Below are 23,299 nucleotides of genomic sequence, written 5' to 3' on the forward strand. Positions count from 1 at the left end.
AAACATTTTTGACAGTGAGGGAGATCAATGAGTGGAACAGGCAGCCACGAGAGGTGGTGAGTTCTCCTTCAATGGAAGTCTTCAAACAGAGGCTGGACAGACATCTATCTAGGATGATTTAGTGAATCCTGCTTTGATCAGGGGGTTGGACCAGACGACCCAGGAGGTCCCTTCCAACTCTACCATTCTACCATTCTATGGTTCTATTACTGTTATTGTGAACAGTTCAACACGTTGAAGATGAAATGATCTAAAAGGCCTTAAAGGTTGGCCACAATGATGATTATTATACATTTTTTTTTATAGCGCCATTTATTCCATGGCGCTTTACATGTGAAAAGGGGCAAATAGACAAATACAATAAACATGAGCAAAACAAGGCGCACACAAGTACAGGAGGAGAGAGGACCCTGCCCGCGAGGGCTCACAATCTACAAGGGATGGGTGAGGATACAGGAGGAGAGAGGACCCTGCCCACGAGGGCTCACAATCTACAAGGGATGGGTGAGGATACAGGAGGAGAGAGGACCCTGCCCGCGAGGGCTCACAATCTACAAGGGATGGGTGAGGATACAGGAGGAGAGAGGACCCTGCCCACGAGGGCTCACAATCTACAAGGGATGGGTGAGGATACAGGAGGAGAGAGGACCCTGCCCGCGAGGGCTCACAATCTACAAGGGATGGGTGAGGATACAGGAGGAGAGAGGACCCTGCCCACGAGGGCTCACAATCTACAAGGGATGGGTGAGGATACAGGAGGAGAGAGGACCCTGCCCGCGAGGGCTCACAATCTACAAGGGATGGGTGAGGATACAGGAGGAGAGAGGACCCTGCCCGCGAGGGCTCACAATCTACAAGAGATGGGTGTGGATACAGGAGGAGAGAGGACCCTGCCCGCGAGGGCTCACAATCTACAAGGGATGGGTGAGGATACAGGAGGAGAGAGGACCCTGCCCGCGAGGGCTCACAATCTACAAGGGATGGGTGAGGATACAGGAGGAGAGAGGACCCTGCCCACGAGGGCTCACAATCTACAAGAGATGGGTGAGGATACAGGAGGAGAGAGGACCCTGCCCGCGAGGGCTCACAATCTACAAGGGATGGGTGAGAATACAGCAGGTCAGGGTAGAGCTGGTCATGCAGCGGTTTGGTCGATCGGTGGTTACTGCAGGTTGTAGGCTTGTCGGAAGAGGTGGGTCTTCAGGGTCTTTTTGAAGGTTTCGATGGTAGGCGAGAGTCTGATATGTTGGGGTAGAGGGTTCCAGAGTAGGGGTGATACGTGAGAGAAATCTTGTATGCGATTGTGGGAAGAGGAGATAAGAGGGGAGTAGAGAAGGAGATCTTGTGAGGATCGGAGGTTGCGTGCAGGAAAGTACCGGGAGACGAGGTCACAGATGTATGGAGGAGACAGGTTGTGGATGGCTTTGTACGTCATGGTTAGGGTTTTGAACTGGAGTCTCTGGGCGATAGGAAGCCAGTAAAGGGATTGACAGAGGGGAGAAGCTGGGGAATAGCGGGGGGACAGGTAGATTAGTCGGGCAGCAGAGTGTAGGATGTATTGGAGTGGTGCTAGAGGGGAGGCCAGAGAGTAGGAGGTTGCAGTAGTCAAGGCGGGAGATAAGGGCGTACACTAGTGTTTTTGTGGTGTCGCGTTCAAGGAAAGCGCGGATCTGGGAAATATTTTTGAGTTTGAGTTGACAGCAGGAGGCAAGGGCTTGGACATGTGGCTTGAAAGAGAGGGCAGAGTCGAGGATCACCCCGAGGCACCGGGCGTGTGGGACTGGGGAAAGTGAGCAGCCATTGACATTGATGGATAGGTCTGGTGGAGGGGTAGAGTGAGATGGGGGAAAGATGATGAATTCTGTTTTGTCCATGTTCAGTTGTAGAAAGCGAGCAGAAAAGAAGGCTGAGATAGCAGACCGACAGTGTGGGATTTTGGTGAGTAAGAAAGTGAGGTCCGGATAGGTAGATCTGTGTGTCATCAACGTAGAGATGGTACTGCAAACCATGAAATTCTAGGAACTGTCCCAGGCCGAAGGTGTAGATGGAGAAGAGTAGGGGTCCTAGAACAATGATCAAAGGTACGTGTGGAGAAAAAAGGGCCCAGAATTTCAGGAGAAAAATATCTCGCCAACCATTAAGCATGGGGGGAGATCATTCAGGCTTTGGGGTTGTGTTGTAGTCCATGACACGAACATTTTATGGGTAGTGGGAATAATGGATTCAATGAAATTCCAACAAATTCTTGATGCAAACATAAAAATATCTGTAAAAAGGCTGAAGATGAAAAGAGGAATAGGATGGATGCTACACATGGAGAATGATCCTAAACACATGTCACAATCCACAATAGACGACCTGAAAAGGTGCAAGATGAAGGTTTTACAATGGCCCTCACTGTCCCCTGATCTAAACACCATTGATCTGTGGTGAGACCTCAAAATAACCGAGGATGCAAGACGCCCCAGGAATCTCACAGATCAGGAGGAGTTCTCCAAGGAAGAACGGAGGAAAATCCGTCAGAAGAAATGAGACTCTTGTCTGGCTACAAAAAGTTTACAAGCTGTGATACTTGCAAAAGAGGGCGCTGCTAGGTAATAACCATGTAGGGTGCACAAACTAATGCATCGGCCCATTTTCCTATTTGTATTTCAGGAAAAAACAATCTTATACATTTTAAAAATTACAAAGTAAATGTCTCATCTGTAACTTTATCACTTTTAGATCATTTCATCTTCAACTTGCTGAACTCTTCACAATAACAGTAATTCAGACCAGGGGTGCACAGACTTTTACATGCTCCTGTAGTACTGCACAGGCTTTGGTAGTCTACAGAGCAGCAGCGCAGGTGGGAAAACGGAGCAGCAGAATGGCCATGTCTGTAATGTACAAATAACTGCTGCCAAGGCAGGGTGGGCCGAGCGTGGGTGCGGGGGCCCAGGAGGGTGGGCCGAGCGTGGGTGCGGGGGCCCAGGAGGGCGGGCCGAGCGTGGGTGCGGGGGCCCAGGAGGGAGGCCGAGCGTGGGTGCGAGGGCCCAGGAGGGTGAGCCGAGCGTGGGTGCGAGGGCCCAGGAGGGTGGGCCGAGCGTGGGTGCGGGGGTCCAGGAGGGTGGGCCGAGCGTGGGTGCGGGGGCCCAGGAGGGTGGGCCGAGCGTGGGTGCGGGGGCCCAGGAGGGTGGGCCGAGCGTGGGTGCGGGGGCCCAGGAGGGTGGGCCGAGCGTGGGTGCGGGGGCCCAGGAGGGCGGGCCGAGCGTGGGTGGGGGGGCCCAGGAGGGAGGCCGAGCGTGGGTGCGAGGGCCCAGGAGGGTGAGCCGAGCGTGGGTGCGAGGGCCCAGGAGGGTGGGCCGAGCGTGGGTGCGGGGGCCCGGGAGGGTGGGCCGAGCGTGGGTGCGGGGGCCCGGGAGGGTGGGCCGAGCGTGAGTGCTGGAGCCCAGGAGGGAGGCCGAGCGTGGGAGCCCAGGAGGGTGGGCCGAGCGTGGGTGTGGGAGCCCAGGAGGGTGGGCCGAGCGTGGGTGCGGGAGCCCAGGAGGGTGGGCCGAGCGTGGGTGCGGGGGCCCAGGAGGGAGCCGAGCGTGGGTGTGAGGGCCCAGGAGGGTGGGCCGAGCGTGGGTGCGGGGGCCCAGGAGGGTGGGCCGAGCGTGGGTGCGGGGGCCCAGGAGGGAGGCCGAGCGTGGGTGCGGGGGCCCAGGAGGGTGAGCCGAGCGTGGGTGCGGGGGCCCAGGAGGGTGGGCCGAGCGTGGGTGCGGGGGCCCAGGAGGGAGGCCGAGCGTGGGTGCGGGGGCCCAGGAGGGTGGGCCGAGCGTGGGTGCGGGGGCCCAGGAGGGTGGGCCGAGCGTGGGTGCGGGGGCCCAGGAGGGTGGGCCGAGCGTGGGTGCGAGGGCCCAGGAGGGTGGGCCGAGCGTGGGTGCGAGGGCCCAGGAGGGTGGGCCGAGCGTGGGTGCGGGAGCCCAGGAGGGTGGGCCGAGCGTGGGTGCGGGGGCCCAGGAGGGGGGGGCCGAGCGTGAGTGCTGGAGCCCAGGAGGGAGGCCGAGCGTGGGTGCGGGGGCCCAGGAGGGTGGGCCGAGCGTGGGTGTGGGGGCCCAGGAGGGTGGGCCGAGCGTGGGCCCAGGAGGGGGGGCCGAGCGTGAGTGCTGGAGCCCAGGAGTGAGGCCGAGCGTGTGTGCGGGGGCCCAGGAGGGTGGGCCGAGCGTGTGTGCGGGGGCCCAGGAGGGTGGGCCGAGCGTGTGTGCGGGGGCCCAGGAGGGTGGGCCGAGCGTGTGTGCGGGGGCACAGGAGGGTGGGCCGAGCGTGGGTGCGGGGGCCCAGGAGGGTGGGCCGAGCGTGTGTGCGGGGGCCCAGGAGGGTGGGCCGAGCGTGTGTGCGGGGGCCCAGGAGGGTGGGCCGAGCGTGGGTGCGGGGGCCACATCTACCTCCCAGAGCATTCTGATGAGCGATGGACTGCAGCGGGCCTTTATGCTTTCCTGCGCCTCCCCCAACTGTGCTGTGGCTTGGGGGTCCGTCTGTCTTGTTTATGTCTCTGCTGCTCGGCACATTCCTGTCTTGTGGCCTCGGTGCAGAGTTCAGCTCCAGCTCTAATAATGGGATTTGCAGCCGAGTCTCCACCGGCCCAATGTGCCCACTAGTGATGAGCGAACGTGCCCGGATAGCGTACTGTCTGAGGGTCTCGGGCGTGCCCGGATAGCGTACTGTCTGAGGGTCTCGGGCGTGCCCGGATAGTGTACTGTCTGAGGGTCTTGAGCATGCCCGGATAGCGTAGTGTCTGAGGGTCTCGAGCATGCCCGGATAGCGTAGTGTCTGAGGGTCTCGGGCGTGCCCGGATAGCGTACTGTCTGAGGGTCTCGGGCGTGCCCGGATAGTGTACTGTCTGAGGGTCTCGAGCATGCCCGGATAGCGTACTGTCTGAGGGTCTCGGGCGGGCCCGGATAGCGTACTGTCTGAGGGTCTCGGGCGTGCCCGGATAGTGTACTGTCTGAGGGTCTCGGGCGTGCCCGGATAGCGTAGTGTCTGAGGGTCTCGGGCGGGCCCGGATAGCGTAGTGTCTGAGGGTCTCGGGCGTGCCCGGATAGCGTATTGTCTGAGGGTCTCGGGCGGGCCCGGATAGCGTAGTGTCTGAGGGTCTCGGGCGTGCCCGGATAGCGTATTGTCTGAGGGTCTCGGGCGTGCCCGGATAGCGTACTGTCTGAGGGTCTCGGGTGTGCCCGGATAGCGTACTGTCTGAGGGTCTCGGGTGTGCCCGGATATTATGTAGAATGTAAGCCCACGGGGGCCGGGTCCTCTCCCCTCTGTACCAGTCTGCCATTGTAAACCTGCTTACTGTAATCGATATCTATAACCCTGTATGTAACCTCATGTACAGACCATGGAACTAATGGCGCTATATAAAATTTTTCTTTTAAAATCTTACATTTTATTGATTTTTAAATCATATCATATGTAACAACCATTTTGCCTTCCAATCATTGAACATTGTTGCAAAAATGACCTCAATCGTTTTCCGGCCAAATATAACCGTATTTTAACATAACTGAACACTATGGGAAATTAAAAGGAATGGCGCTATATGAATAAATAATAATAATGGAGTCCCTGCGGCGGCGGCGGCATGTTTTATGGATGTTAAACAGCCTGGACACACGTTAACAGCTGCAAAATATGCCGCCCCAGGGACTCCAACATAATATCCGGCCACACCCGAGACCCTCAGGCAGCACATTATGTGGGCACACCCGAGACCCTCAGACAGCACGTTATCCGGGCACGCCCGAGACCCTCTGACAGCACGTTATCTGGGCACGCCCGAGACCCTCTGACAGCACGTTATCCGGGCCCGCCCGAGACCCTCAGACAGCACGTTATCTGGGCACGCCCAAGACCCTCAGGCAGCGCATTATGTGGGCACACCCGAGACCCTCTGACAGCACGTTATCCGGGCCCGCCCGAGACCCTCAGACAGCACGTTATCCGGGCCCGCCCGAGACCCTCAGACAGCACGTTATCTGGGCACGCCCAAGACCCTCAGGCAGCGCATTATGTGGGCACACCCGAGACCCTCAGACAGCACCTTATCCGGGCACGCCCGAGACCCTCTGACAGCACGTTATCTGGGCACGCCCGAGACCCTCTGACAGCACGTTATCTGGGCACGCCCGAGACCCTCTGACAGCACGTTATCTGGGCCCGCCCGAGACCCTCAGACAGCACGTTATCCGGGCCCGCCCGAGACCCTCAGACAGCACGTTATCTGGGCCCGCCCGAGACCCTCAGACAGCACGTTATCCGGGCCCGCCCGAGACCCTCGGACAGCACGTTATCCGGGCCCGCCCGAGACCCTCAGACAGCACGTTATCTGGGCCCGCCCGAGACCCTCAGGCAGCACGTTATCCGGGCCCGCCCGAGACCCTCTGACAGCACGTTATCTGGGCACGCCCGAGACCCTCAGACAGCACGTTATCCGGGCCCGCCCGAGACCCTCAGACAGCACGTTATCCGGGCCCGCCCGAGACCCTCGGACAGCACGTTATCCGGGCCCGCCCGAGACCCTCAGACAGCACGTTATCTGGGCCCGCCCGAGACCCTCAGGCAGCACGTTATCCGGGCCCGCCCGAGACCCTCAGACAGCACGTTATCCGGGCATGCCCGAGACCCTCAGCACGTTATCTGGGCACGCCCGAGACCCTCTGACAACACCCGAACATGCTCACTCATCACTAGTGCCCACCTTCTGATGCCGTCGACCCCCGTCTCGCCCCACCAGTCTTCCTCTGTTCTACGCTAGGTACTGGCGCCCCCCCAACCCCTTGTTCTGTTGTGGGTCAGTTATAAAGTTGTCGCTACTCTGGATTTTTGAGAATCCCGCATGATGCGCCGGCGCCCCCCACAGTGCGGCCCGGGGACAGCGGGGGTCACTGCATAGGATAATTCCTGGGTCTGTGACCGGGGGCTTCTGCGTGTGACTGGTGACCACGTCAGAGGGGGCGATCAAAAAATCTGGGCCACAATTGATCCTTGCAGAGACGGGCCGATAGATATCACTCTGACACTACAACTCCCAGCATCAGGTTAAAGGGCCGGCGTCACATGAAGCGTTCCCCGTCTGACTGCTGCTTCCTGTCAGTGAATGGGAACCAGATGCTGCCCGATCTCAGAGCTGCGGCTTTGTTGCACTGTGTCCAGTCCTCCTGTGCTGCGATCTGTGCCGCCGGCTTCTGTTCACTGACTGTCTGCAGTGGTCCTGGTGGTCTCTGTCGGCGGCTGCAGGTTTTGTGCATCTGCTCGTGGTCCTGATCCGCTGCCCCTCTACAGTTGGTGTAATGGGTGGGATGCGGTATGTGAGCCCCCCACCTGCTACAATCCTGGTCTCCCTCTGCCCCCATCATTAGTGACAATAATGAGACTGAAGGGCTCATGGCCTGGGGGGCCGCACCGCCTGGGGGGCCGCACTCACATCTCCCGGGGACTGCTAATTGCTGCAGGAATCTAACTCCTCCATGGATGAAAAGGATTGGGGGGCCGCACAATGGAGGGGGGTGGAATTAAAGAGGGACCATTAATTCACATGCAAATCTGACGGGAGCATTCTAAGGAGTGAGACTGAGGGTCCGCAGCCCCCCACCCCTGCCGCAATCTAGATTCTACACTGTCAGCAGCCAACACCTACAATAAGCTGGGGTCACTGAGGGGGTCCGGCCCGGTCTACAGATCATAGAGCGTCAGCATTGTAGATAGAAAGTCCTGAAATGTCTATTATTCTCCGTTATCAGCCATCCCAGACTTAAGGTACCGTCACACTAGACGATATCGCTAGCGATCCGTGACGTTGCAGCGTCCTCGCTAGCGATATCGTCCAGTGTGACAGGCAGCAGCGATCAGGCCCCTGCTGTGATATCGCTGGTCGGGGAAGAAAGTCCAGAACTTTATTTGGTCGCTGGACTCCCCGTAGACATCGCTGAATCGGCGTGTGTGACACCAATTCAGCGATGTCTTCACTGGTAACCAGGGTAAACATCGGGTAACTAAGCGCAGGGCCGCACTTAGTAACCCGATGTTTACCCTGGTTACCATCCTAAAAGTAAAAAAACAACCGCTACATACTTACCTACAGCCGTCTGTCCTCCAGCGCTGCGCTCTGCACTCCTCCTGCTCTGGCTGTGAGCGTCGGTCAGCCGGAAAGCAGAGCGGTGACGTCACCGCTCTGCTCTCCGGCCGCTGTGCTCACAGACAGTACAGGAGGAGTGCAGAGCGCAGCGCTGGAGGACAGACGGCTGTAGGTAAGTATGTAGTGGTTGTTTTTTTACTTTTAGGATGGTAACCAGGGTAAACATCGGGTTACTAAGCGCGGCCCTGCGCTTAGTTACCCGATGTTTACCCTGGTTACCGGCATCGTTGGTCGCTGGAGAGCGGTCTGTGTGACTGCTCTCTTATAACGCTCCAGTACTGATATAACCCCCAGACATTACACCATATGTGACTGATATCAGCCCCTCTTATAACGCTCCAGTACTGATATAACCCCCAGACATTACACCATATGTGACTGATATCAGCCCCTCTTATAACGCTCCAGTACTGATATAACCTCCAGACATTACACCATATGTGACTGATATCAGCCCCTCTTATAACGCTCCAGTACTGATATAACCCCCAGACATTACACCATATGTGACTGATATCAGCCCCTCTTATAACGCTCCAGTACTGATATAACCTCCAGACATTACATCATATGTGACTGATATCAGCCCCTCTTATAACGCTCCAGTACTGATATAACCTCCAGACATTACACCATATGTGACTGATATCAGCCTCTTATAACGCTCCAGTACTGATATAACCCCAGACATTACACCATATGTGACTGATATCAGCCTCTTATAACGCTCCAGTACTGATATAACCCCCAGACATTACACCATATGTGACTGATATCAGCCCCTCTTATAACGCTCCAGTACTGATATAATCTCCAGACATTACACCATATGTGACTGATATCAGCCTCTCTTATAATGCTCCAGTACTGATATAACCTCCAGACATTACACCATATGTGACTGATATCGGCCCCTCTTATAACGCTCCAGTACTGATATAACCCCCAGACATTACACCATATGTGACTGATATCAGCCCCTCTTATAACGCTCCAGTACTGATATAACCCCCAGACATTACACCATATGTGACTGATATCAGCCTCTTATAACGCTCCAGTACTGATATAACCCCCAGACATTACACCATATGTGACTGATATCAGCCCCTCTTATAACGCTCCAGTACTGATATAACCCCCAGACATTACACCATATGTGACTGATATCAGCCCCTCTTATAACGCTCCAGTACTGATATAACCCCCAGACATTACACCATATGTGACTGATATCAGCCTCTTATAACGCTCCAGTACTGATATAACCCCCAGACATTACACGATATGTGACTGATATCAGCCCCTCTTATAACGCTCCAGTACTGATATAACCCCCAGACATTACACCATATGTGACTGATATCAGCCCCTCTTATAACGCTCCAGTACTGATATAACCCCCAGACATTACACCATATGTGACTGATATCAGCCTCTTATAACGCTCCAGTACTGATATAACCCCCAGACATTACACCATATGTGACTGATATCAGCCCCTCTTATAACGCTCCAGTACTGATATAACCCCCAGACATTACACCATATGTGACTGATATCAGCCCCTCTTATAACGCTCCAGTACTGATATAACCCCCAGACATTACACCATATGTGACTGATATCAGCCCCTCTTATAACGCTCCAGCACTGATATAACCTCCAGACATTACATCATATGTGACTGATATCAGCCCCTCTTATAACGCTCCAGTACTGATATAACCCCCAGACATTACACCATATGTGACTGATATCAGCCCCTCTTATAACGCTCCAGTACTGATATAACCTCCAGACATTACACCATATGTGACTGATATCAGCCCCTCTTATAACGCTCCAGTACTGATATAACCCCCAGATATTACACCATATGTGACTGATATCAGCCTCTTATAACGCTCCAGTACTGATATATCCCCCAGACATTACACCATATGTGACTGATATCGGCCCCTCTTATAACGCTCCAGTACTGATATAACCCCCAGACATTACTCCATATGTGACTGATATCAGCCCCTCTTATAACGCTCCAGGACTGATATAACCTCCAGACATTACAGCATATGTGACTGATATCTGCCCCTCTTATAACGCTCCAGCACTGATATAACCTCCAGACATTACACCATATGTGACTGATATCAGCCCCTCTTATAACGCTCCAGTACTGATATAACCCCCAGACATTACACCATATGTGACTGATATCAGCCTCTTATAACGCTCCAGTACTGATATAACCCCCAGACATTACACCATATGTGACTGATATCAGCCCCTCTTATAACGCTCCAGTACTGATATATCCTCCAGACATTACATCATATGTGACTGATATCAGCCTCTTATAACGCTCCAGTACTGATATAACCCCAGACATTACACCATATGTGACTGATATCAGCCCCTCTTATAACGCTCCAGTACTGATATAACCCCCAGACATTACACCATATGTGACTGATATTGGCCCCTCTTATAACGCTCCAGTACTGATATAACCTCCAGACATTACATCATATGTGACTGATATCAGCCTCTTATAACGCTCCAGCACTGATATAACCCCAGACATTACACCATATGTGACTGATATCAGCCTCTCTTATAACGCTCCAGTACTGATATAACCCCCAGACATTACACCATATGTGACTGATATCAGCCCCTCTTATAACGCTCCAGTACTGATATAACCCCCAGACATTACACCATATGTGACAATATCAGCCCCTCTTATAACGCTCCAGTACTGATATAACCCCCAGACATTACACCATATGTGACTGATATCAGCCCCTCTTATAACGCTCCAGCACTGATATAACCTCCAGACATTACACCATATGTGACTGATATCAGCCCCTCTTATAACGCTCCAGTACTGATATAACCCCCAGATATTACACCATATGTGACTGATATCAGCCCCTCTTATAACGCTCCAGCACTGATATAACCCCCAGACATTACACCATATGTGACTGATATCAGCCCCTCTTATAACGCTCCAGTACTGATATAACCTCCAGACATTACACCATATGTGACTGATATCAGCCCCTCTTATAACGCTCCAGTACTGATATAACCCCCAGATATTACACCATATGTGACTGATATCAGCCTCTTATAACGCTCCAGTACTGATATATCCCCCAGACATTACACCATATGTGACTGATATCGGCCCCTCTTATAACGCTCCAGTACTGATATAACCCCCAGACATTACACCATATGTGACTGATATCAGCCTCTTATAACGCTCCAGTACTGATATAACCCCCAGACATTACACCATATGTGACTGATATCAGCCCCTCTTATAACGCTCCAGCACTGATATAACCCCCAGACATTACACCATATGTGACTGATATCAGCCCCTCTTATAACGCTCCAGTACTGATATAACCTCCAGACATTACACCATATGTGACTGATATCAGCCCCTCTTATAACGCTCCAGTACTGATATAACCCCCAGATATTACACCATATGTGACTGATATCAGCCTCTTATAACGCTCCAGTACTGATATATCCCCCAGACATTACACCATATGTGACTGATATCGGCCCCTCTTATAACGCTCCAGGACTGATATAACCTCCAGACATTACACCATATGTGACTGATATCAGCCCCTCTTATAACGCTCCAGTACTGATATAACCCCCAGACATTACTCCATATGTGACTGATATCAGCCCCTCTTATAACGCTCCAGGACTGATATAACCTCCAGACATTACAGCATATGTGACTGATATCTGCCCCTCTTATAACGCTCCAGCACTGATATAACCTCCAGACATTACACCATATGTGACTGATATCAGCCTCTCTTATAACGCTCCAGTACTGATATAACCTCCAGACATTACACCATATGTGACTGATATCAGCCCCTCTTATAACGCTCCAGTACTGATATAACCTCCAGACATTACACCATATGTGACTGATATCAGCCCCTCTTATAACGCTCCAGTACTGATATAACCCCCAGACATTACATCATATGTGACTGATATCAGCCTCTTATAACGCTCCAGTACTGATATAACCCCCAGACATTACACCATATGTGACTGATATCAGCCCCTCTTATAACGCTCCAGTACTGATATATCCTCCAGACATTACATCATATGTGACTGATATCAGCCTCTTATAACGCTCCAGTACTGATATAACCCCAGACATTACACCATATGTGACTGATATCAGCCCCTCTTATAACGCTCCAGTACTGATATAACCCCCAGACATTACACCATATGTGACTGATATTGGCCCCTCTTATAACGCTCCAGTACTGATATAACCTCCAGACATTACATCATATGTGACTGATATCAGCCTCTTATAACGCTCCAGCACTGATATAACCCCAGACATTACACCATATGTGACTGATATCAGCCTCTCTTATAACGCTCCAGTACTGATATAACCTCCAGACATTACACCATATGTGACAATATCAGCCTCTTATAACGCTCCAGTACTGATATAACCCCCAGACATTACACCATATGTGACTGATATCAGCCCCTCTTATAACGCTCCAGTACTGATATAACCCCCAGACATTACACCATATGTGACAATATCAGCCCCTCTTATAACGCTCCAGTACTGATATAACCCCCAGACATTACACCATATGTGACTGATATCAGCCCCTCTTATAACGCTCCAGTACTGATATAACCCCCAGACATTACACCATATGTGACTGATATCAGCCCCTCTTATAACGCTCCAGTACTGATATAACCTCCAGACATTACACCATATGTGACTGATATCAGCCCCTCTTATAACGCTCCAGTACTGATATAACCTCCAGACATTACACCATATGTGACTGATATATGCCCCTCTTATAACGCTCCAGTACTAATATAACCTCCAGACATTACACCATATGTGACTGATATCGGCCTCTCTTATAACGCTCCAGTACTGATATAACCCCCAGACATTACACCATATGTGACTGATATCGGCCCCTCTTATAACGCTCCAGCACTGATATAACCTCCAGACATTAGACCATATGTGACTGATATCAGCCCCTCTTATAACGCTCCAGTACTGATATAACCTCCAGACATTACATCATATGTGACTGATATCAGCCCCTCTTATAACGCTCCAGTACTGATATAACCCCCAGACATTACACCATATGTGACTGATATCAGCCCCTCTTATAACGCTCCAGTACTGATATAACCCCCAGACATTACACCATATGTGACTGATATCAGCCCCTCTTATAACGCTCCAGTACTGATATAACCCCAGACATTACACCATATGTGACTGATATCAGCCCTCTTATAACGCTCCAGTACTGATATAACCTCCAGACATTACACCATATGTGACTGATATCAGCCCCTCTTATAACGCTCCAGTACTGATATAACCCCCAGACATTACACCATATGTGACTGATATCAGCCCCTCTTATAACGCTCCAGCACTGATATAACCCCCAGACATTACATCATATGTGACTGATATCAGCCCCTCTTATAACGCTCCAGTACTGATATAACCCCAGACATTACACCATATGTGACTGATATCAGCCCCTCTTATAACGCTCCAGTACTGATATAACCCCAGACATTACAGCATATGTGACTGATATCAGCCCCTCTTATAACGCTCCAGTACTGATATAACCCCAGACATTACACCATATGTGACTGATATCTGCCCCTCTTATAACGCTCCAGTACTGATATAACCCCCAGACATTACACCATATGTGACTGATATCAGCCCCTCTTATAACGCTCCAGTACTGATATAACCTCCAGACATTACACCATATGTGACTGATATCAGCCCCTCTTATAACGCTCCAGTACTGATATAACCCCCAGACATTACACCATATGTGACTGATATCTGCCCCTCTTATAACGCTCCAGTACTGATATAACCTCCAGACATTACACCATATGTGACTGATATCAGCCTCTCTTATAACGCTCCAGTACTGATATAACCCCCAGACATTACACCATATGTGACTGATATCTGCCCCTCTTATAACGCTCCAGTACTGATATAACCCCAGACATTACACCATATGTGACTGATATCAGCCCCTTATAATGCTCCAGTACTGATATAACCTCCAGACATTACACCATATGTGACTGATATCAGCCCCTCTTATAACGCTCCAGTACTGATATAACCCCCAGACATTACACCATATGTGACTGATATCAGCCCCTTATAATGCTCCAGTACTGATATAACCTCCAGACATTACACCATATGTGACTGATATCAGCCCCTTATAATGCTCCAGTACTGATATAACCTCCAGACATTACACCATATGTGACTGATATCAGCCCCTCTTATAACGCTCCAGTACTGATATAACCCCCAGACATTACACCATATGTGACTGATATCAGCCCCTTATAATGCTCCAGTACTGATATAACCTCCAGACATTACACCATATGTGACTGATATCAGCCCCTCTTATAACGCTCCAGTACTGATATAACCCCCAGACATTACATCATATGTGACTGATATCAGCCCCTCTTATAACGCTCCAGTACTGATATAACCCCAGACATTACATCATATGTGACTGATATCAGCCCCTTATAATGCTCCAGTACTGATATAACCCCAGACATTACATCATGTGTGACTGATATCAGCCCCTCTTATAACGCTCCAGTACTGATATAACCCCAGACATTACACCATATGTGACTGATATCGGCCCCTCTTATAACGCTCCAGTACTGATATAACCCCCAGACATTACACCATATGTGACTGATATCAGCCTCTTATAACGCTCCAGAACTGATATAACCCCAGACATTACACCATATGTGACTGATATCAGCCCCTCTTATAACGCTCCAGTACTGATATAACCCCCAGACATTACACCATATGTGACTGATATCAGCCCCTCTTATAACGCTCCAGTACTGATATAACCCCCAGATATTACACCATATGTGACTGATATCAGCCCCTCTTATAACGCTCCAGTACTGATATAACCCCCAGACATTACACCATATGTGACTGATATCAGCCCCTCTTATAACACTCCAGTACTGATATAACCTCCAGACATTACACCATATGTGACTGATATCAGCCTCTCTTATAACGCTCCAGTACTGATATAACCACCAGACATTACACCATATGTGACTGATATCAGCCTCTCTTATAACGCTCCAGTACTGATATAACCCCCAGACATTACACCATATGTGACTGATATCAGCCCCTCTTATAACGCTCCAGTACTGATATAACCACCAGACATTACACCATATGTGACTGATATCAGCCTCTTATAACGCTCCAGTACTGATATAACCACCAGACATTACACCATATGTGACTGATATCAGCCCCTCTTATAACGCTCCAGTACTGATATAACCCCCAGACATTACACCATATGTGACTGATATCAGCCCCTCTTATAATTCTCCAGTACTGATATAACCCCAGACATTACACCATATGTGACTGATATCAGCCCCTCTTATAACGCTCCAGTACTGATATAACCCCCAGACATTACACCATATGTGACTGATATCAGCCCCTCTTATAATTCTCCAGTACTGATATAACCCCAGACATTACACCATATGTGACTGATATCAGCCCCTCTTATAACGCTCCAGTACTGATATAACCCCCAGACATTACATCATATGTGACTGATATCAGCCCCTCTTATAATTCTCCAGTACTGATATAACCCCAGACATTACACCATATGTGACTGATATCAGCCCCTCTTATAACGCTCCAGTACTGATATAACCCCCAGACATTACACCATATGTGACTGATATCAGCCCCTCTTATAACGCTCCAGTACTGATATAACCCCAGACATTACATCATATGTGACTGATATAAGCTCCTCTTATAACGCTCCAGTACTGATATAACCCCCAGACATTACACCATATGTGACTGATATCAGCCCCTCTTATAACGCTCCAGTACTGATATAACCTCCAGACATTACACCATATGTGACTGATATCAGCCCCTCTTATAATGCTCCAGTACTGATATAACCTCCAGACATTACACCATATGTGACTGATATCAGCCCCTCTTATAACGCTCCAGTACTGATATATCCCCCAGACATTATACCATATGTGACTGATATCAGCCCCTCTTATAACGCTCCAGTACTGATATAACCCCCAGACATTACACCATATGTGACTGATATCAGCCTCTCTTATAACGCTCCAGTACTGATATAACCCCCAGACATTACACCATATGTGACTGATATCAGCCCCTCTTATAACGCTCCAGTACTGATATAACCTCCAGACATTACACCATATGTGACTGATATCAGCCCCTCTTATAATGCTCCAGTACTGATATATCCCCCAGACATTACACCATATGTGACTGATATCAGCCTCTCTTATAACGCTCCAGTACTGATATAACCCCCAGACATTACACCATATGTGACTGATATCAGCCCCTCTTATAACGCTCCAGTACTGATATAACCTCCAGACATTACACCATATGTGACTGATATCAGCCCCTCTTATAATGCTCCAGTACTGATATAACCCCAGACATTACACCATATGTGACTGATATCAGCCTCTCTTATAACGCTCCAGTACTGATATAACCCCCAGACATTACACCATATGTGACTGATATCGGCCCCTCTTATAACGCTCCAGTACTGATATAACCTCCAGACATTACACCATATGTGACTGATATCAGCCCCTCTTATAATGCTCCAGTACTGATATAACCTCCAGACATTACACCATATGTGACTGATATCAGCCCCTCTTATAATGCTCCAGTACTGATATAACCCCCAGACATTACATCATATGTGACTGATATCGGCCCCTCTTATAACGCTCCAGTACTGATATAACCTCCAGACATTACACCATATGTGACTGATATCAGCCTCTTATAACGCTCCAGTACTGATATAACCCCCAGACATTATACCATATGTGACTGATATCAGCCTCTCTTATAACGCTCCAGTACTGATATAACCTCCAGACATTACACCATATGTCACTGATATCAGCCCCTCTTATAACGCTCCAGTACTGATATAATCCCCAGACATTACACCATATGTGACTGATATCAGCCTCTTATAACGCTCCAGTACTGATATAACCTCCAGACATTACACCATATGTGACTGATATCAGCCCCTCTTATAACGCTCCAGTACTGATATAACCCCCAGACATTACACCATATGTGACTGATATCGGCCCCTCTTATAACGCTCCAGTACTGATATAACCCCCAGACATTACACCATATGTGACTGATATCAGCCCCTCTTATAACGCTCCAGTACTGATATAACCTCCAGACATTACACCATATGTGACTGATATCAGCCTCTTATAACGCTCCAGTACTGATATAACCTCCAGACATTACACCATATGTGACTGATATCAGCCCCTCTTATAACGCTCCAGTACTGATATAACCTCCAGACATTACACCATATGTGACTGATATCAGCCCCTCTTATAACGCTCCAGTACTGATATAACCCCCAGATATTACACCATATGTGACTGATATCAGCCCCTCTTATAACGCTCCAGCACTGATATAACCCCCAGACATTACACCATATGTGACTGATATCAGCCTCTTATAACGCTCCAGTACTGATATAACCTCCAGACATTACACCATATGTGACTGATATCAGCCCCTCTTATAACGCTCCAGTACTGATATAACCTCCAGACATTACACCATATGTGACTGATATCAGCCCCTCTTATAACGCTCCAGTACTGATATAACCCCCAGATATTACACCATATGTGACTGATATCAGCCCCTCTTATAACGCTCCAGCACTGATATAACCCCCAGACATTACACCATATGTGACTGATATCAGCCTTCTTATAACGCTCCAGTACTGATATAACCTCCAGACATTACACCATATGTGACTGATATCAGCCCCTCTTATAACGCTCCAGTACTGATATAACCCCCAGACATTACACCATATGTGACTGATATCAGCCTCTTATAACGCTCCAGTACTGATATAACCCCCAGACATTACACCATATGTGACTGATATCAGCCCCTCTTATAATGCTCCAGTACTGATATAACCCCAGATATTACACCATATGTGACTGATATCAGCCCCTCTTATAACGCTCCAGTACTGATATAACCTCCAGACATTATACCATATGTGACTGATATCAGCCTCTTATAACGCTCCAGTACTGATATATCCCCCAGACATTATACCATATGTGACTGATATCAGCCCCTCTTATAATGCTCCAGTACTGATATATCCCCCAGACATTACACCATATGTGACTGATATCAGCCCCTCTTATAACGCTCCAGTACTGATATAACCCCCAGACATTACACCATATGTGACTGATATCAGCCCCTCTTATAACGCTCCAGTACTGATATAACCCCCAGACATTACACCATATGTGACTGATATCGGCCCCTCTTATAACGCTCCAATACTGATATATCCCCCAGACATTATACCATATGTGACTGATATCAGCCCCTCTTATAACGCTCCAGTACTGATATATCCCCCAGACATTACACCATATGTGACTGATATCAGCCCCTCTTATAACGCTCCAATACTGATATATCCCCCAGACATTACACCATATGTGACTGATATCAGCCTCTTATAACGCTCCAGTACTGATATAACCCCCAGACATTACACCATATGTGACTGATATCAGCCTCTTATAACGCTCCAGTACTGATATAACCCCCAGACATTACACCATATGTGACTGATATCAGCCCCTCTTATAACGCTCCAATACTGATATATCCCCCAGACATTATACCATATGTGACTGATATCAGCCCCTCTTATAACGCTCCAGTACTGATATATCCCCCAGACATTACACCATATGTGACTGATATCAGCCCCTCTTATAACGCTCCAATACTGATATATCCCCCAGACATTACACCATATGTGACTGATATCAGCCTCTTATAACGCTCCAGTACTGATATAACCTCCAGACATTATACCATATGTGACTGATATCAGCCTCTTATAACGCTCCAGTACTGATATAACCCCAGACATTACACCATATGTGACTGATATCAGCCCCTCTTATAACGCTCCAGTACTGATATATCCCCCAGACATTATACCATATGTGACTGATATCAGCCCCTCTTATAACGCTCCAGTACTGATATATCCTCCAGACATTATACCATATGTGACTGATATCAGCCCCTCTTATAACGCTCCAGTACTGATATATCCTCCAGACATTACACCATATGTGACTGATATCAGCCCCTCTTATAACGCTCCAGTACTGATATAACATCCAGACATTACACCATATGTGACTGATATCAGCCCCTCTTATAACGCTCCAGTACTGATATAACCCCCAGACATTACATCATATGTGACTGATATCAGCCCCTCTTATAACGCTCCAGTACTGATATAACCTCCAGACATTACACCATATGTGACTGATATCAGCCCCTCTTATAACGCTCCAGTACTGATATAACCCCCAGACATTACATCATATGTGACTGATATCAGCCCCTCTTATAACGCTCCAGTACTGATATATCCCCCAGACATACCATATGTGACTGATATCAGCCCCTCTTATAACGCTCCAGTACTGATATAACCCCCAGACATTACACCATATGTGACTGATATCAGCCCCTCTTATAACGCTCCAGTACTGATATAACCTCCAGATATTACATCATATGTGACTGATATCAGCCCCTCTTATAACGCTCCAGTACTGATATAACCCCCAGACATTACATCATATGTGACTGATATCAGCCCCTCTTATAACGCTCCAGTACTGATATAACCCCCAGACATTACATCATATGTGACTGATATCAGCCCCTCTTATAACGCTCCAGTACTGATATAACCCCAGACATTACACCATATGTGACTGATATAAGCCCCTCTTATAACGCTCCAGTACTGATATAACCTCCAGACATTACACCATATGTGACTGATATCAGCCCCTCTTATAACGCTCTAGTACTGATATAACCTCCAGACATTACACCATATGTGACTGATATCAGCCCCTCTTATAACGCTCTAGTACTGATATAACCTCCAGACATTACACCATATGTGACTGATATCAGCCTCTTATAACGCTCCAGTACTGATATAACCCCAGACATTACACCATATGTGACTGATATCAGCCCCTCTTATAACGCTCCAGTACTGATATAACCCCCAGACATTACACCATATGTGACTGATATCAGCCCCTCTTATAACGCTCCAGTACTGATATAACCTCCAGACATTACACCATATGTGACTGATATCAGCCCCTCTTATAACGCTCCAGTACTGATATAACCCCCAGACATTACATCATATGTGACTGATATCAGCCCCTCTTATAACGCTCCAGTACTGATATATCCCCCAGACATTACACCATATGTGACTGATATCAGCCTCTTATAACGCTCCAGTACTGATATAACCCCAGACATTACACCATATGTGACTGATATCAGCCCCTCTTATAACGCTCCAGTACTGATATATCCACCAGACATTACACCATATGTGACTGATATCAGCCCCTCTTATAACGCTCCAGTACTGATATATCCACCAGACATTACACCATATGTGACTGATATCAGCCTCTTATAACGCTCCAGTACTGATATAACCCCCAGACATTACACCATATGTGACTGATATCAGCCTCTTATAACGCTCCAGTACTGATATAACCCCCAGACATTACACCATATGTGACTGATATCAGCCCCTCTTATAACGCTCCAGTACTAATATAACCTCCAGACATTACACCATATGTGACTGATATCAGCCCCTCTTATAACGCTCCAGTACTGATATAACCTCCAGACATTATACCATATGTGACTGATATCAGCCTCTTATAACGTTCCAGTGCTGATATAACCCCAGACATTACACCATATGTGACTGATATCAGCCCCTCTTATAACGCTCCAGTACTGATATAACCCCCAGACATTATACCATATGTGACTGATATCAGCCCCTCTTATAACGCTCCAGCACTGATATAACCCCAGACATTATACCATATGTGACTGATATCAGCCCCTCTTATAACGCTCCAGTACTGATATAACCCCAGACATTACACCATATGTGACTGATATCAGCCTCTTATAACGCTCCAGCACTGATATAACCCCAGACATTACACCGTGTGACTGATATCAGCCCCTCTTATAACGCTCCAGTACTGATATAACCCCAGACATTACACCATATGTGACTGATATCAGCCTCTTATAACGCTCCAGCACTGATATAACCCCAGACATTACACCGTGTGACTGATATCAGCCCCTCTTATAACGCTCCAGTACTGATATAACCCCCAGACATTACACCGTATGTGACTGATATCAGCCCCTCTTATAACACTCCAGTACTGATATAACCCCCAGACATTACACCATATGTGACTGATATCAGCCCCTCTTATAACGCTCCAGTACTGATATAACCTCCAGATATTACATCATATGTGACTGATATCAGCCCCTCTTATAACGCTCCAGTACTGATATAACCTCCAGACATTACACCATATGTGACTGATATGAGCCCCTCTTATAACGCTCCAGTACTGATATAACCTCCAGACATTATATCATATGTGACTGATATCAGCCCCTCTTATAACGCTCCAGTACTGATATAACCCCCAGACATTACATCATATGTGACTGATATCAGCCTCTTATAACGCTCCAGTACTGATATAACCCCCAGACATTACACCATATGTGACTGATATCAGCCCCTCTTATAACGCTCCAGTACTGATATAACCCCCAGACATTACACCATATGTGACTGATATCAGCCTCTTATAACGCTCCAGTACTGATATAACCCCCAGACATTACACCATATGTGACTGATATCAGCCTCTTATAACGCTCCAGTACTGATATAACCCCCAGACATTACATCATATGTGACTGATATCAGCCCCTCTTATAACGCTCCAGTACTGATATAACCCCCAGACATTACACCATATGTGACTGATATCAGCCTCTTATAACGCTCCAGTGCTGATATAACCCCAGACATTACACCATATGTGACTGATATCAGCCTCTTATAACGCTCCAGTACTGATATAACCCCCAGACATTACACCATATGTGACTGATATCAGCCCCTCTTATAACGCTCCAGTACTGATATAACCCCCAGACATTACACCATATGTGACTGATATCAGCCTCTTATAACGCTCCAGTACTGATATAACCTCCAGACATTATATCATATGTGACTGATATCAGCCCCTCTTATAACGCTCCAGTACTGATATATCCTCCAGACATTACACCATATATGACTGATATCAGCCCCTCTTATAACGCTCCAGTACTGATATAACCCCCAGACATTACACCATATGTGACTGATATCAGCCCCTCTTATAACGCTCCAATACTGATATATCCCCCAGACATTATACCATATGTGACTGATATCAGCCCCTCTTATAACGCTCCAGTACTGATATATCCCCAGACATTACATCATATGTGACTGATATCAGCCCCTCTTATAACACTCCAGTACTGATATAACCTCCAGACATTACACCATATGTGACTGATATCAGCCTCTTATAACGCTCCAGTACTGATATAACCTCCAGACATTATATCATATGTGACTGATATCAGCCCCTCTTATAACGCTCCAGTACTGATATAACCCCCAGACATTACACCATATGTGACTGATATCAGCCCCTCTTATAACGCTCCAATACTGATATATCCCCCAGACATTATACCATATGTGACTGATATCAGCCCCTCTTATAACGCTCCAGTACTGATATATCCCCAGACATTACACCATATGTGACTGATATCAGCCTCTTATAACGCTCCAGTACTGATATAACCTCCAGACATTATAC

The 23,299-nt window shown here is 48.3% G+C and overlaps 1 protein-coding gene across 3 annotated transcripts in view; it reads left to right on the top strand.

Moving 5' to 3' along the window:
* Nucleotides 1-23,299, top strand: part of ITGB5 (integrin subunit beta 5) — a 63,030-nt gene that overhangs the window by 21,262 nt on the left and 18,469 nt on the right. The gene's annotated exons all lie outside the window — the stretch shown is intronic.

Source organism: Ranitomeya imitator, chromosome 7 (assembly GCF_032444005.1).
Source record: "Ranitomeya imitator isolate aRanImi1 chromosome 7, aRanImi1.pri, whole genome shotgun sequence".
Lineage (NCBI taxonomy): Eukaryota > Metazoa > Chordata > Amphibia > Anura > Dendrobatidae > Ranitomeya > Ranitomeya imitator.